This window comes from Lycorma delicatula, chromosome 12 (assembly GCF_047948215.1).
Source record: "Lycorma delicatula isolate Av1 chromosome 12, ASM4794821v1, whole genome shotgun sequence".
Taxonomy (NCBI): Eukaryota; Metazoa; Arthropoda; class Insecta; order Hemiptera; family Fulgoridae; genus Lycorma; species Lycorma delicatula.
Window position 1 is genome coordinate 57,488,274 of NC_134466.1, and position 16,938 is coordinate 57,505,211.

The 16,938-nt window shown below is 27.6% G+C and overlaps 1 protein-coding gene across 4 annotated transcripts in view; it reads left to right on the forward strand.

Moving 5' to 3' along the window:
- The first annotated feature begins 8,844 nt into the window (after positions 1-8,844).
- ttk (zinc finger and BTB domain-containing protein ttk) overlaps positions 8,845-16,938 on the forward strand; it is a 95,642-nt gene continuing 87,548 nt past the window's right edge. For 3 of the 4 annotated variants that reach the window (XM_075379639.1, XM_075379636.1, XM_075379638.1), the window contains exon 1: positions 8,845-8,936. The gene's annotated coding sequence lies outside the window, so the exon portion shown is untranslated. Of the gene's footprint in view, positions 8,937-9,454; positions 9,978-16,938 lie in introns of those variants that run through there. The other variant, XM_075379637.1, reaches the window with a different exon arrangement.

The following is a 16,938-nucleotide window of genomic DNA, read 5'->3' on the forward strand; positions in this document are numbered from 1 at the left end:
TTCTACCTACATTATCGGTGTTGATGGTGTAGGTAAAAGATAAAACCTAATAATGTTATTAGGTTTTATCTTTTGCAGATTAGAATTATTGATATACACAGAAGGAATCTGAAATCTTCAGTTACTAAGAAAAACTTATTTTATGTAAAGGCCAATTTCATGGATCAGGTCAAGCTGGTAGTAAAATAAGTAAAAAGTAATAAGTTAAAGTTACAAGTGTAAATATGATTTTTTTAAAGGATTGATTGTGTAGATATCATAAGAAATGTAGGTTAGGTCTTTATTTACAATACTCCAGGTATAGATTTTCATGTACAATTGTTATACAGTTTGATGGTTTAGTCATGCAGAAAAGCCAATACAGAGTTCTTGAGCAGCCAACCAGATTGGTCTAATGGTGAACTCATAATTGCAAATCATTTTATTTCAAATTCAAGAGTTCTAAGGTTCAAATCCTAGTAAAGGCAGTTACTTTTATATAGATTTGAATACTAGATCATGGATACCAGTGTTTTTTGATGGTTGGGTTTCAATTAACCACACATCTCAGAAATAGTCAATCTGAGACTCTACAAAAAAGACTACACTTCATTTACATTCATACATATTATCCTCATTCATCCTCTGAACCAATACCTCGCAGTGGTTTTGGAGGTTAAACCGAAAAAAAGAAAACGTGTTCTTGAACATGAATCATGTTCAATATTTTTACATAAATTTATGTACCTCAACTTTTAGAGGAATTTTTGTTAATAGTTAAAAGATATATTTGATCAAGTGATTCCTTATTGTAAGAAACTAAAAATAATACTGAAGACAATTTGTAAGAAGTTAAACATTACTATTGATAGAGTTTTAATGATATGTTTAAATAGGTTACAAATTTTGATAAATAGCTTCAATTTCATATTGAAAATGCTTTCCTTGTACCCAATGAGATGTTTTGATAACAATGTATCTATCTTTACGTGTGATTACATGAAAAGAAACTTGGGTAGAAATGGTCATGCAGCCATTTTTATTGTGTGGATAGTGGCTCAAGTTCATTCTACTTAATAAATTTCAACGCTAACACTGTTGTGATGTTTAAATCAAGTTCAACTTATTCATTTAAATAATTACATGTAATTAATAAATAATGCATTTTGTAACATGTGAAAATTTCAAATTTTTTCTGTATTTGAACCGAGAATCTTCCTGATGAAAGAATTAGATGCTATCATTCTGCCATGGACATCATTGGTAAATTTAATGATTATAAAGGGATTATTAGTATCTAAGTTATATTTTGATGGTCAGACAAACTGTGGGCATTCCATTAACATAGAAAAATTTCTAGAAGCATCTATTCTTGTGAACAGTAAAATACTCCATTTTTGTAAATTGTTTTGATCTAGTTAAAATAGAATATCAAGGTAAAAGAATAGATAAAAAACTTTAAACATGCACCATTCAGTGATTATTTGTAGACTGATTACTATCAAATGTTTATTTTTGCCTATATTCTGACTGTAATTGTAAATAATTGTACAAGCTTTAGATTGTATACTAGTAATCAAGTTTAATGCTTGCATAATACACTAGTTTAATCATACCTAATTATGGAAGCTTGTTATTGAAATTTAACAGTAAAGGTAAATGAAGAGGTTTCAAGATTTAAATCAGGTTATTTATAACATTTTTTCAAATAACTGTCAGATATAATAAGTGTTACAAAATTCTCTACTACTGATATAAACTTAAATTTGTTTGATCTTACCGATTAATTTTTACAAAAAATTCTATTATGCATTTCTTATAAGATTTAAATCATTAAATCATTTCTTATAAATCACATGGTGATGTAAAAATTTTTGGGATATCTGAACCATACTTATTAGAATCATGCTTATCCTTTTAATGAAGACAGTTTTACATAAAATTGAATTAAACCCTAGGGTTATCAGTAAATGTATATTTTTTATGTAGAACCATACTACAAATTATGTGGGTGGTAAACAATTCTGATAAAATGATTTTGTTAAAAAATTTAAATAGTACAATCAGATATTGAAAAAATTTTCAGCTTAAAAAGGCTGATTTTCATTTTATAAAACAATATTTGAGTTTTTCCAAATTGAGTGGATGAAATATTAATAATTCATTATTTTTCAGAGGGTTGCATTAATTTGTCTCTTTACACTATCTTTCACAGTCGTTCTTCATGCTCTAACATATGCAAAATATCTTAAGTGTAAGTGGAACTTGTTCGAATTGATTTCTTTGAGAGTAATGTTGTCCATTACATAGCCATACCCGTGTGATAGAGTGACAGTGTTATTTGTAGGAATGAATATTACCTGAAATTTATTGAGCTTGGTATGGTGATTTATAATAAGAGCCTTTGAACAGGAAACGTCTTTTCTTTAGTAATTCCTGGCATGAGATTATGTTATTTTTAATAATGGCTATGCAACTTTTTGGAATGACTATTGATTCTGTAAGTATGGTGTTTAAATTTTTATTTATCTTCAAAGTTTTGAAGTCTTTTTAAACCACTCTATTATATAGAGAACTTTTTACATGCAATTCTGTTCTCTGGTGAGAACATTTGTTACAACTCCTGTACGATTTCTTAGATGGCTGTAGAATTCTTTGAGGAATAACAATTATTGCTGCGTTAGGTATCACATAAGTTAGGTGATCACACAAAATCATTGATAACTAATGCTATTCTTCCATCTTGGTAAAGTGCTTCTTCCTACCTGAGGAATTGATGGATACTCACTGCTTGGAGAATGGTCATGAGTTTTCTTCTGGGTGGAGTTGTTTGTTTCAAAATACAGTTTCTCTGTAGACAGAACATGGCAAGAAATGATCATGACTGTCAATTTTGCTCAGCTAGTTCGTCTGATGTGCAGTTATAATATTTGACAAATTATGTTTGGAGTATTATAAACAGTGATATTGTGTACATTAATACCTTATTTATAATCATATCTTTTTTAAATGACACAAAAAAAATCTGTGCTGGTTTTTCTAAATACCTTCCAGGAAGCTGTTAAATGACTGACCCAGTCAGGGTTTACCCTTTTTACTATTATCTTGGAATGGTTCATTAAACTGGCCTTTGTATAATGTTACTCATATTATGTATATATAAGGAGGTCCATTTTTGAGAGCTGATCAACCAAATTACACATACAACAAAACTGTAAATGCCACCATGTTTCTCAGAGAACAAAACCCATAAAACAACATGCATGATAAAGAATTAGATAAAAGGGAAACAAGATGGGTAATGAGAAAGGAAGAATTTACTAGTGTGATAAAAAATTGAGAACAACTACTTCACCTGAAGGATTGCATCAACATTACCCCCTTCTCAACCAGCGGGAATCCATCTTGTATACCTCATAAGATCAGAGAATTGTTATACCGAATGTTACTAATAAGAAGTATATTACTAATTAATGATTTTGCGATGACCAACTCAAATTAAACAACTCCAGATTAATTGAATGAAAAATCAGAGGCATTTATCAGGGGAGAATAGGAAATGGCTGTGTGGAGTGGTTAATGTTACTATTAATATGTAATTTAAAGAAAATATCTATAGAAGAAAAAACCTGAGAAAAAGGATTTTGAAAATTCCATCATTTAGCATTCATAAGTGCGTGCGTGCATGTGCGTGTGAGTGCGCGCGCGCGCGAGCGCGAGCGTGTGTATGTATGTATGTAAATAAATACTCGTATATATACTAGCATTCCCATCATGGCTTTAAATGCAAGTATGATTACTTGCATTTCCCGTCACGGTCAAATCTAAACACCCTTCCCATCTGGAGCCCCCTGATATTACCCTCCTACTTGTGAGAATAATAATGATAAATAAAAATAAATCCTGATCAATTTATAAAAACTATCAGTATATTATAATTTCTTCAGAGCAACAGTTTGGTCAGTACAGAAAACAGTAATTGGTTTTTAGATGTCCCGTTGTGGCTTCACTTGTGAATTGTATAATCAGAATTACAACATAAATTACCATCACAATGTTAGCAGTTCTCATAAAGATTGATTCAATAGTGGTAGCATAACATGGCAAAAATGTAAAAAATAATTTATGTTTTAAATATTAAAATTAAAAAATCAAAAAATGGTTTTTAGATATTTATCTGAAGAGTATTTGCAAGCCCAAATTGAGTGAATATCTTTTTTATTATAATTTAGAAATGGGGGAAAATTGGAATCATTGTTCAAAATTTTTTTACCTTTGTTTCCCTCTTTCAAGGTCGTCTTTCAAAATATCTAAAAAATCGGTTTTTAGATATTCACACGAAGATTATACATATCAAAAATCAAGTTACATCTTCATTTGTTAAAGAAAAATTTTAAAAAATGGGAAAATTTAATGTTATCTCATTTTAACTCTTTATACTCGGAATTTCAAAAAAATCTAGAAATCGTTTTTTAGATATTCACATTAAGATTACACATATCAAAAAAACAATTTGATATCTTTATTTATTATCAAGAAATTAAAAAAATAGTAAATTTCATTGTTACTCCATTTTAACCCTTTGAACTCTGAATTTCAAAAAATTATTTTTTATTATGCACTTATACCATAGGAAGAACATTTATACAGATTCATCAATTTATCTTCATTAGATTTTGCTGGTCATTGATTACGAATCACTCACATAATATTCTTATATATATTAGAGGGAAATTAATATGTAACTTCTTATTCACCCCAAAATAGCAACATATTTGGAAAAATAATAAAAAAAAGTTACATTAATAATTCTAACTATCAAAACATAGTATTAACTGTTTTTAGGCATAAGAATTTATTGTGGGACATGATTTTGTTTAGCAGGAATCTCTTTGTAAAATAAAATAAAACGCACAGAGGCCAAGAATATCATCTTCAAGTTTTTTTTAAAAAATCATTGCAATCAAAATTACAGGTTATCCCCAATAATAATAATAATAATAATAGTAATAATAATAATAATTTTTTTTTCTTTTTTGAGAGGATGAAAATTATACGTACACAGAGATAATATTTTTGTTATTTGGGAAATGTACTATCTTATTATTGGATAGGTAATCAGAGCAAAATAAAGAAATAGTCCCATAAAATAAGATAAAATATGGATTTACAATCTATATTTTAAAGGCACTGTATATTATGATTCACTTACACCTGGAACATTTCATGAATGATTTATTATAGTAGAGTTTTTGTCATTATGTAAAACAGAGATCAAAAGATCATCATTGCAAAACCATTTCTTTTTTATTTTATTAACTTTGTCATGCAGTATAATATGGAACAAAGATGAATTAAATAACTGTTAAAAATGATGACAATTTCTAAAAATTGAATCTAAGAGCGTGTGATTTAGAAGTGATGATGCTGTCCTGACTGTTAAACTGAAGTGTAGTAAATCTTTCATTCTTCTTTGTCAATAAAAACAATTTTTAGTTAATTCAATTTGAATTTGGTTAAAATTTTCCTTTTCTGTTTAAGATAATGAGTAATTTTGCTCCTTCTCCTTATACTATCTTTAATTGTCACTCTGCATTATCTTTTCTGCATAGATAAATATACCAATGATTTTGTTCAGATGTTGCTAATGGCTTTAACTTCTCTCTTAACATTATAATTAGAAAAAAATCTGAAAATAAAATTTCTTCTTAAACTGTAATAAAAATGGGAAATTTGAGTTATAAAGAAATGTTTAGCACTCATTATAACTTTTTTTGAATAGTTACAGAAGTAGCAATTATATCATATAATTTAAATTAAGCCATGGCAAAACTGTAAACTAAAACCATTTATTGAAATGGCTATTAACCTATCTATGAATTATTTGTCTTAATCTTTTCCTACTAATCCATCCCCCTGTATGGGATGTTTATTTTCAAGTGCCTTGAGCCTGGGTTGGTATTTCTATCTATACTAAATAGGAAAAGACCTGGATAGGTTTATAGATCAAGTTATATTGCCTTAGCAAAGATTTATTGAGCATTTAGATAAAATATATATTAAATACTTGGGGGAAAAGAGCTGAGTAGCAAGAAAGGAATGATTTATCCTCAAAGGACAATGAGTCATTTATAAAACTAGATAAGAAGACCCATCCAAAGAAGTACTTAAAAATTTCTTCAGGTAGTGAAGTTCATCATGTTCATAGTTCTCCAGAAGATCTTATCTACTATCAAGGATGGAGGCAGCACATTACTTGACAGTTTTGTGTTGACCAAGTCAAACATATTGCAACAAATTACTTTTCCTTCAGCAATTAAACAGTCATTTGAGAAAAGACCCAGAATTTGTTAAGAAAAACTACTGTTCATCTTGAAAATTATATGGCTTGTGAGAGATCCAACTTAAACTTTATCTCTAAATATATATAATATATCTTGTGTGAAGTTCTTCCTAGTTTAGATATTGAATGTACCTAATTCTTTTATGGAGCTTGATGGCTTAATAATTCTGACTGTATGCATAGCCACGAGCTTTCTCTCCTATTAAGAGCATACATAAAAAGAAAAAAAAATTATTGGTTGTGGTGCCTATTGGATAAAAGCCTGGTTTCAGTTCTCTAAATTTTCTAGAAACAAAAAACTGATGTAATGATAAAAAAATTTATCAAGTAAATGGGTGTTGAATTGAGATTCAAAACTAAACAACAAAACAAGTATTTTGAAGCACAACGATTTTTATAAATATATGGGTGGAAAGAATGTTGACCCAAACCCATCTTGAATCTTTTCCAAACTGAATGTCCTAATGCATTCTGTAGTAATTTCTTATGTAATTCTTGATTATCATGTGTCTGATTTAATGAAAAATACTTTTCTAACTATTGATAACAATTGTCAATTATGACCGAAGCACTATTTACTTTAACCAGTTAGACTAGAGTCTAACCAGATTATCATAGGAGAAAAGAAATCAGGGTTTTCAAGAGCAGCAAACAACTGTATCTCTGTTCTAAGATGGTTTTTAAATTTTTAGGGAAGGGGAAATTAGTTTTTATTACATCATATGTGAATATTAAATCATTGATCTGTAATTTGCTTCTCCCATCTGAATAAAATATCCAGTTGCCTGATAATTTATGAGCAGAATGGAAGCCTGTTGTTTGGAAAGGGTTTTGAGGTTTTCTGGTTGAGATTTTTTGTCTTGCACTATGGTTCCTTCAAAGATTGTTATCCTTTACTATTATTAAAATTATCCTTTCTCAAGCCATTCTCCTTTTCCTTGTTGATCTCTACATCCCCGTTTTTGGTAATAGATAGGTTTGTCCCTACTAGGTCCATGCTTAGCATATTGAGATCTCCAGATTTAATCCTGTATGATCCAATTTGGGGGGGGGGGGGGAGTGCACTAGCTAATCTGTTGCTGTCTGATTTTTGTACATTATGCCTGATGGCCAAAGTGCTTTTCAGATAAACTCAAATCTTCCAATCATTCTAAAATACAAAATAAAAATTAAGCATAAAACTTTCACTTGACAGTATCCTGTGATAACCATAAGTTTTGTGCGTATAACATGTTATCTACAGATTTTTTTTTTAATAAAAAGAAGAGTATCCTCTATATTACAAATACTTATTCATGGCAAGATTTTCTGAAGTTTATTTCCACACGGCTGTTTTATGTTATTGTCTTCATGCATCTTTTGTTTACAGATGTTGATGTAATTTTAGCTGTTTGATAGTATTAAGGAAGAGAAAGGTTGAAAAACAATTTGATGAAATATTTTAATGTTCTGAATAAACACATTTATCAATATTCCTGAATTGAGCATTCCTGAAGGATATGTGTGTATGATATATTTTGGTGTGTTCTAATTTTTCATATTATTCTACTAATTCTTTAGATTAATATATACTTCATAACACCAAGGTTATTTTATGTTTATGTACCATTTCTAAGTGTGTATTATTGATGTGTGATTTTAAGTTTGTGTGTAATAAATATGTGATAAATTGTTCATATGAAAAGATTTATGATGTTGAGTAAGTTATACTAGTTTTCTCTTAGTTTGTTGAATATCCTTCCTGTCTGGTCTATGTAAAAATTTAGTTAATCTTTCTATCAGCTAGCTGTCATGTTTAAATGAGTGAAGGTGCTCTTTCTTTCATTATTTTGTTCAAAGACGTGTAATTAATTTTTTTTAAATAATTTCAGAATGTTTAATCAAAGTAAAACGGAATGATTTTCAATAGTTTTGAGCGCTATCTCATCACACACTGTTAGGTTTAATGATTAGTAATTTGTAATCTGGTAATCTATCCTTTTATACAATTTTTATTGTTAGTTTATTGCCATCACTTTTTATCCATTTATTTTTTACCGGTACGTTTTGAGTTTGTTATTAAATTAATTGATCCTTGTTTGTTTTTTTTTTTTTTTTTTTATTGAATGAATCATAGTAGTGAAAGGGGTAAAATGTGCTCCAATTAAAAAAAATAAAAGATTTTATATCAGTGCTTTAAATACGAGTTACATCACCCTAACATAAGAGGTAATATAAATAGCCTTTTTTTTTAAATAAAAAGAATTGATAGTGTTTATTTTTAAAATGTTTTTATTATGGAAAAAAATCATTAATCTTAGTACCATAATATATAACTATTTTCCAAATAAAATTCAAATATTTTTAAGGTTATGATGTTTTTTTTTTTAGTGTAGATATTCAAAGGGTGATTTATATTAAGCCGTGTTATTGTTTAAAAGTGGCGCGTATTCATTGTTTCTATTTCCGCTGTTTGGGGCTTGGAATTCCGTTTAGAGGTTGTGGCTTTTCCCACCACTCGGCGGGGCAGCAACAGCGATAGCCTTGCTGACATGGCGTCTTGAAGTGTAGTGAATAATTTCGATCCGTGTTGAAATCCCACCCTCAACTATAAAAAAACATTTACAATGTTAAGGTATATTGTGATTAATTTTATAATATGCGTAATTATCGTTGTGATACAGTTTTGTGTTATTTTGTGTTTTAATTTATTTGTTATTTAGTATTGTCATAGCTTGGAAAATACGCAGTAGGGTCGTCGACACCTCTACCCCGATAAAAATCAATATATTTCTCTAATGTAATCTTGTGGTTTTTTTTGTTATTTTTAAGTGTTCAGTTATGTGATAGGTTGTGTTATAATTTGTGATTATTACTGTGAAATTATATTTGGGGAAGAAAATTATTGTAGATGTTTTCTTACAAATTCGATCGGTTAAAGGGTTGAGTAAAACAAGGAGGGAAAGGAGGGGCAAATGGTTGTGCAACATGGCGGAAGGGCTGGGCGTTTAACGTTAGGCGTTATTAATTATTCATTAAATGTTTTATTATTTTTATATAATATTGAAAGGAGCATTTTTATTGTGATAATGTTTGTTTTCAGCTGATAAAGGTCGGGCTAGTGGTTGGTACATTCCCGTTTGAAAACTAATGTAGGCTTCCTACAATGTTTTCTTATTGGCTAGTCTTAGATCATGTGAATGGAACACCTGTATGATTCATGGTTAGCGATTATATGGGACGACAGGTCACCACTTTGTTTTTATACTGTTTGTAGAATAAATATTCATATATTTTTTCATATTTTCTAGTGTAAAATAATTATTTTTTATGGATGTGAACATTCAAAGATCGGTTATTGGTGCGGTGTTCAATTATCTTTTTTTTGTTACGTATGCGCTTATCAGACTTCAACCTCTATTACACCTACAAAAGCTACCTATCGTGTGATAAGTAATTTTACGTCAACAGGTAGAAATTTGTATTGCCTTTTAAAAAATTGAACTAGTTTTACCACCTATTATTAACTTTTCATACTAGTCCAATTTAAAAAAAAAAAAAAATTATATTAAATAAAATTATCACTGTTTTATTAGTAAATAAAGTAATATTATTTTCATATCAACTATTGAAGCCAAAAATTATTTTCTGTTTAACAGCAATTTTTATTTTATAAGTAAGTAAACACTGACTAGTATTAAATTTGCATTACAAAAAAAACTATAAAATAAGTATGAATTTTTTTTTATACATGTAGAGTATTTACATTATAATTTAATGGTTTCCCAAGAAATTTCATCTACTTAAGAGTTTGTTTTGCCATCTGATTTCTGGCATTATTCTAACTAATAATTTCTTTAAATTAGAACTATTAAAATAGATAGTTGGCGATTAAGTTGGTATGATGTTAGTTTGCTGTTTAATTTTTTAAGAATTCCTCCTAGCATGAATGAATCTTGTTTTAAAATGTTGATTCCTGGGATTACATTGTTTCTTACTTAGGTAATAGATCTGTTAACTACTTTGTTTAGGTTATCCCATTTGTATTAAATGTTAATGTTGTTCCTTCTTTTATTTCTCAAGACTGCCAGTAACTAGGTTGAGCGTTTATTTAGTTGACTTATTGCTATGACCAGCATTCTATAGTTAATGGTTTATTTTTGTTGATAATCTCTTGAGCTGTAATTTAGTTTAAATGTTATTTTATAAAGTTTTTTAGCCATGCTCTATTTTAATCACTATTTGTGAGAATGATGTATTTGAATATTGATGTTTAAGTAATACTCTGACTTAATATTTATCTTCATTTTATATTTCCTGATATGGGCATTCTTGAAGTGTTTTAATTTTTTTTAGTAATCTTGCATTGAATTAAATTTGTTATTGTAAAAATCCTGCTAATGTATGAAATTTCTAATATAATAATCTATATTATAATTGAATTTTTTATCTATTTTCATTCACAATTGACATCCCGTATTAGGTTATCATTTTTTTTCTGTTTATTCATTCTAAATTTGAATTTACCATATCTCCTTAACTATTAAATATTTCTTGTTTTCTAAAATGGTCTGCGGTAAGTTACATTATTTAAGTGCTTAGTAATTACATAGATTGCTGAATAAAAAGTGCCACTACTCAGTAGTAATGAATCATTAACATACATGTATCCCTACTTACACTATCCTGGAGAGTTGTTATTAGACAAGAAATTCATCAATTTTTTTTTTTTTTTACTAGAGTGAGCAAAAGACATTCAGAAAGAAGTAACATATAATACTTAATAATTTTTTTTAATAAAAGGTATGCTCACCACTGATTACTTGGTGGGGAAATGCTCAAGCTATTGCATACTTTTTAAATTTATGAGCTAATTGATTAAACCAAGGCTCTTTCTTGTTAAAAGGTTTGCAAAAATCAAACCTTTTATTTGAATTAAATTTGTTATTGTAAAAATCCTGCTAATGTATGAAATTTCTAATATAATAATCTATATTATAATTGAATTTTTTATCTATTTTCATTCACAATTGACATCCCGTATTAGGTTATCATTTTTTTTCTGTTTATTCATTCTAAATTTGAATTTACCATATCTCCTTAACTATTAAATATTTCTTGTATGAATTTTTTTTTATACATGTAGAGTATTTACATTATAATTTAATGGTTTCCCAAGAAATTTCATCTACTTAAGAGTTTGTTTTGCCATCTGATTTCTGGCATTATTCTAACTAATAATTTCTTTAAATTAGAACTATTAAAATAGATAGTTGGCGATTAAGTTGGTATGATGTTAGTTTGCTGTTTAATTTTTTAAGAATTCCTCCTAGCATGAATGAATCTTGTTTTAAAATGTTGATTCCTGGGATTACATTGTTTCTTACTTAGGTAATAGATCTGTTAACTACTTTGTTTAGGTTATCCCATTTGTATTAAATGTTAATGTTGTTCCTTCTTTTATTTCTCAAGACTGCCAGTAACTAGGTTGAGCGTTTATTTAGTTGACTTATTGCTATGACCAGCATTCTATAGTTAATGGTTTATTTTTGTTGATAATCTCTTGAGCTGTAATTTAGTTTAAATGTTATTTTATAAAGTTTTTTAGCCATGCTCTATTTTAATCACTATTTGTGAGAATGATGTATTTGAATATTGATGTTTAAGTAATACTCTGACTTAATATTTATCTTCATTTTATATTTCCTGATATGGGCATTCTTGAAGTGTTTTAATTTTTTTTAGTAATCTTGCATTGAATTAAATTTGTTATTGTAAAAATCCTGCTAATGTATGAAATTTCTAATATAATAATCTATATTATAATTGAATTTTTTATCTATTTTCATTCACAATTGACATCCCGTATTAGGTTATCATTTTTTTTCTGTTTATTCATTCTAAATTTGAATTTACCATATCTCCTTAACTATTAAATATTTCTTGTTTTCTAAAATGGTCTGCGGTAAGTTACATTATTTAAGTGCTTAGTAATTACATAGATTGCTGAATAAAAAGTGCCACTACTCAGTAGTAATGAATCATTAACATACATGTATCCCTACTTACACTATCCTGGAGAGTTGTTATTAGACAAGAAATTCATCAATTTTTTTTTTTTTTTACTAGAGTGAGCAAAAGACATTCAGAAAGAAGTAACATATAATACTTAATAATTTTTTTTAATAAAAGGTATGCTCACCACTGATTACTTGGTGGGGAAATGCTCAAGCTATTGCATACTTTTTAAATTTATGAGCTAATTGATTAAACCAAGGCTCTTTCTTGTTAAAAGGTTTGCAAAAATCAAATCTCAATTTACTGAAAAGTGACAGAAAAATAGACTGTCTTAACTGATTTTTCATTAGTAGAAAAACATTACTCATGTAAGCATACAGATAGTATACTCAAAATACCATAAAAAATATTTTTATGAAAATCACGCATACTTTTATTTGCTTTAATTGTTGTTCCACTGGAATATCTTATTAAATATGATATATAATTTGTGAACAAGAAAGCATTCTTCCTGCTGGAAGGGGGAAGAAGTTTCTGTAAAAGATTTACAATTACAATTGTGTTATTGGCTAAAATTAACATTTGTTTTACAAAAGAGGAGCAGTCTTAATTTTTTTCTTTTTTTTTGAAGTGCATCCTAAGTAAGTTAATTTTATTTATGCAAATTGTTATATTTACTTAAAACACATCCATTCTTCAGGTTTCTTTAAAAGAAGTTATGTTGTGTTTGGGTTATGTCATTCAAACAGTAGAGCAGACAGAAATAAAGTAGTGATCTGGTCATAAATTAAACGAAATAAATCGATTTAGCAAAACTTTTGATATATTTTTGTGTCGAACAAGAACATAATATAAAAATGCAAAATTTATCGTACCAATCAGTTACAGGGAAGACTTGAATTATATGTATAGTACATAAAAACTTAACATAAACTATATTTTAATTGCCTGTATGCATACAAAGGACATGTTAAGAATACAATTTCAGGTTTTTTTTTGCGTTTAAAAATGACATGCTCTGTGTATAATTTAATCGTAACAGCTTACTTAGTAATAGCCATCTGGATAAGTTTATGCCGTAACTCATTTTGTGAATGTAAATAAAACCATTGGTTAAAAAATCATTCAGATTGACAAAGCATTTCATGAACATTTGTTCAAAGAAACTACCGCACATGTACTTTCTTACTTATTACTTTAAAGATAAGGTAAATAACAGAAAAAAACAGAGTTGATTTTTTCCAAACTAAAAAACTGAAATAAATGTGGTGATTAATATAAAAACACAGTTTGAAAATAAATTTAATTATTGAAAATTCTTTAAAAAGTATTTAAAATTGGTATTCCAAAAATAAATCCATTGTGAAAGAATATTGTTTTTAAAATACAAGTAAGGTTAATGATATTTTTGTGATCATATAAATAACATAAAGTACTATGTTTAGATTTCAAGACCTCAAAAAATTTTAAAAAACCTAACATTTGTGATACTCCTGTGTATTTAGTATTTTGCCTTCAGAAATATTATTTTTTCACTTTATGTCATAATTATTCTATTTATTGCTTTAATAAACCACTGGCAGAATTATTATGGCAGCTAGTGTTGGAGAACCATGCGAATGAACTATTTCCCTTCCTTTTGAAAGTTTGTGCCAAATATTAAGTAAACTAAACCAGATCATTGTAGAAATAAATTGCTGTCATGCAAGACTTTGCATATAATTAAAGGAATAGCAGTTAATTTCTTTTAATTTTTTTATAATGTGTTATGGTATTTTCTTTTACAAAGAATTGTGTTTGTTTTGTTGGTTTCATTAATAAAAAAATTGAATACGTACAATACACGTGATATTTTATTTTTTACAGAAAGTAATGTAATAATTCAGGGTTCAGTGCAATGCTTAAGCATATGAGAAAGGGCCTTTTTATATTTCCATTAACTTTGTAATACATTAGTTACCCATTTAAAAAGCTGTCCCACAAATTGAAAGATTTTTTTCTTTTATAGAAACAGTATTACCCTTTTCAAGTTTTAAATATACTAATTAAAAAAATAAACTTTTAAATTTTCAGTATCTGCACTATTCTTCAGCATTTACAAATAATATGTGCTTTAAAAAAATCTTCATTAATGTCTTATAATTTATTACGTTTATCCAATTATATCTTTTCAATTTTATTTCATATACTATTTAATAATTAGTTTGGATTTTAACTTATTTTTATGATCTGTTCTGATCAGGATTTTCCCTTTATCATCTTTTCAGATTTTGTGGCAATTTCTTTTTCTAATGTGTGGCGTAGCACACCCTTACCCATTCCACACATAATCGTTTTTGTATATCTGTCTGAATACAATATTTATTTATTTGTGAGGTGTGGAAGTGGTACAGCGTAGTTGGTTTACTGCTATCAAATCACTTTCATTAGACAATCTCCTGTTGTATTTTGTGATTATGTGTGAATACAGTTAGTTTCTTTTACATTGAGTACTACACTAAAATTTCCTCACTTAATTTCCGTCATTAATAAGTTTGGCTGATTACTTTAATTTCATTCTCACCATTATTATGTTTATTAATAAATGAATGTAAAGATCTTGTGTTTCCTGATAAAAGTAAGTTAATTTTGTAACTTTATTTAGTTAAATATTTTTAAAACCTAATTTGTTAGGTGGAGTAACTTTAGTACAGTGATATTTAAATGATAATTGTGGGATCGCTTCATTTTTAATGAAACTTTAATTACTTTTTTTAATGTCAAAAAGGAACAATAAAATTGCAGTTTTGTAAAATATTATAACCAAGATACCATTCAGAATTAGCATAATGACAAAGTTGAATTATGTTAAAATAAATTCAATATAATACTTTACAAACTTAAAATTAATTATTTATTTTCAATGTCACTGTTTGAAATGTTTATTTAAAAAACAATGCATTTTAATATTTATTAATAATTAAATATTATAAAGTCAGTATAGAAACTGAAGCATATTAACTTGTGTTTGTGTCGCTTAATAAAAGTAATAACTGTATTCACAAGTAGTACATCGCTTGGCGATCAGAAAGAAACATACTTCAACCTGCCATTCCCACAATTGCTATTGATACTATCAAAAGAATCTTCGGCAATTTATCTGATAAAAGCAGTTAAGAGAAAGATAAAGGACAAAAAATTAACCAGTTTTGATGCAGCTGTATGAGGGGGATGTGTTTTAATGTTGAATGCTCCTAGTTCCTTCCCATTGATGGAGCAGAGAAACTCATAAACAGTCATTCATATTAAAACAACTTGCAAGAATTTGCATCATAACATTGTTGTTTTCATGATTTTTGTGTGAATATACGTTAGACATAATACATTTATTATTCTGATTTTAATGTACATTTCAAATTTTATGTCATTAATCATCAATATAACTTGAATTAACTGTTAACTAGTAACTTTTTGAATACGTATCGTGGATGTAATGCTATTGTTATGGTAATAAGTAAAGAACATTAGACCTCCATCCAATTAGATCTAAAAAAAAATTAAATTGATTTTTAAAAATAAATATATATTTATAATAAACATAAGAAGGTGAATGATTAGTTTTCAGAAAACATGTATGTTTTTTCTTTATTCTGAGGAAGTTTTTTTTATATCGGAATAAATTTTCTGTGATTTCTTCTTATTTTTATTATTACCATATAACAATGTCATTTCCATTGTGTAAGTAGTATTTATTGTGTTTGCACTTTTTTTAGCAGCATATTCTGTGAATCTGAGAATGCTATAAATGATAAATGTGGTTAGATATTGAAGTATTGCAATTGTGCTGAGAAAGGTAACAGGAAATATAAACATCACTTTAGGTACAATTCACAATAGGTGTGCTGTGAGTTTCTCATTAATCTTATCATTAGGGCTTTTAAGTCCTGTAATATATGGTTGTAAACATAGGTACCATTTCTTAAAAGTATGTTATGCATTTACGAAAAAGCTCTTCACAGTCTTATCCTTTTAATAAATTAAAACCTACTTATCTGATATTAACGTCTTGGGACAAATTAAAATTTTTACTGTAATTCAGTTTGTCTATTAGATGTCATGGGATGTCATCATGTTTGTCAAATTATTTTAATATGTCAATTCCTTTATAAGATATATATTAATTTAATTGTATAGAATTTGTTGACATTTCTTTTAAAAAAGTGATAGTGGTTTTTAAAATTACATTTATTAATATAAATCCAATATTAATAAAGCAGACTTCTGGTAATGTAAACAAACGGTGAAGCATTTAATAAAAATTATAAATTTTAATGATTTTATTAAAATCTTTTTACAGATTTTTTTCTTCATAAAAAATATGTACAAAATATTTTATTTTGAAGTAAAATAAAACATCTATTTGAAAAGTTACCAATTGTACTATTTTTAATATAATATTCTATGTAATAAAATATGGTATTTAAACAACTTACTTTATGCAACGCAGTAGAATAGTATTGTTTTACTGCACTGCATGTATAAAAATGTTTGGAAGGTTCTGTAGAAAAATTGTGTAGTCTTACACAGTTACAATCTCACACCTGCAGACAATGTGGGAAAAATGATAAAAAAATTATTAA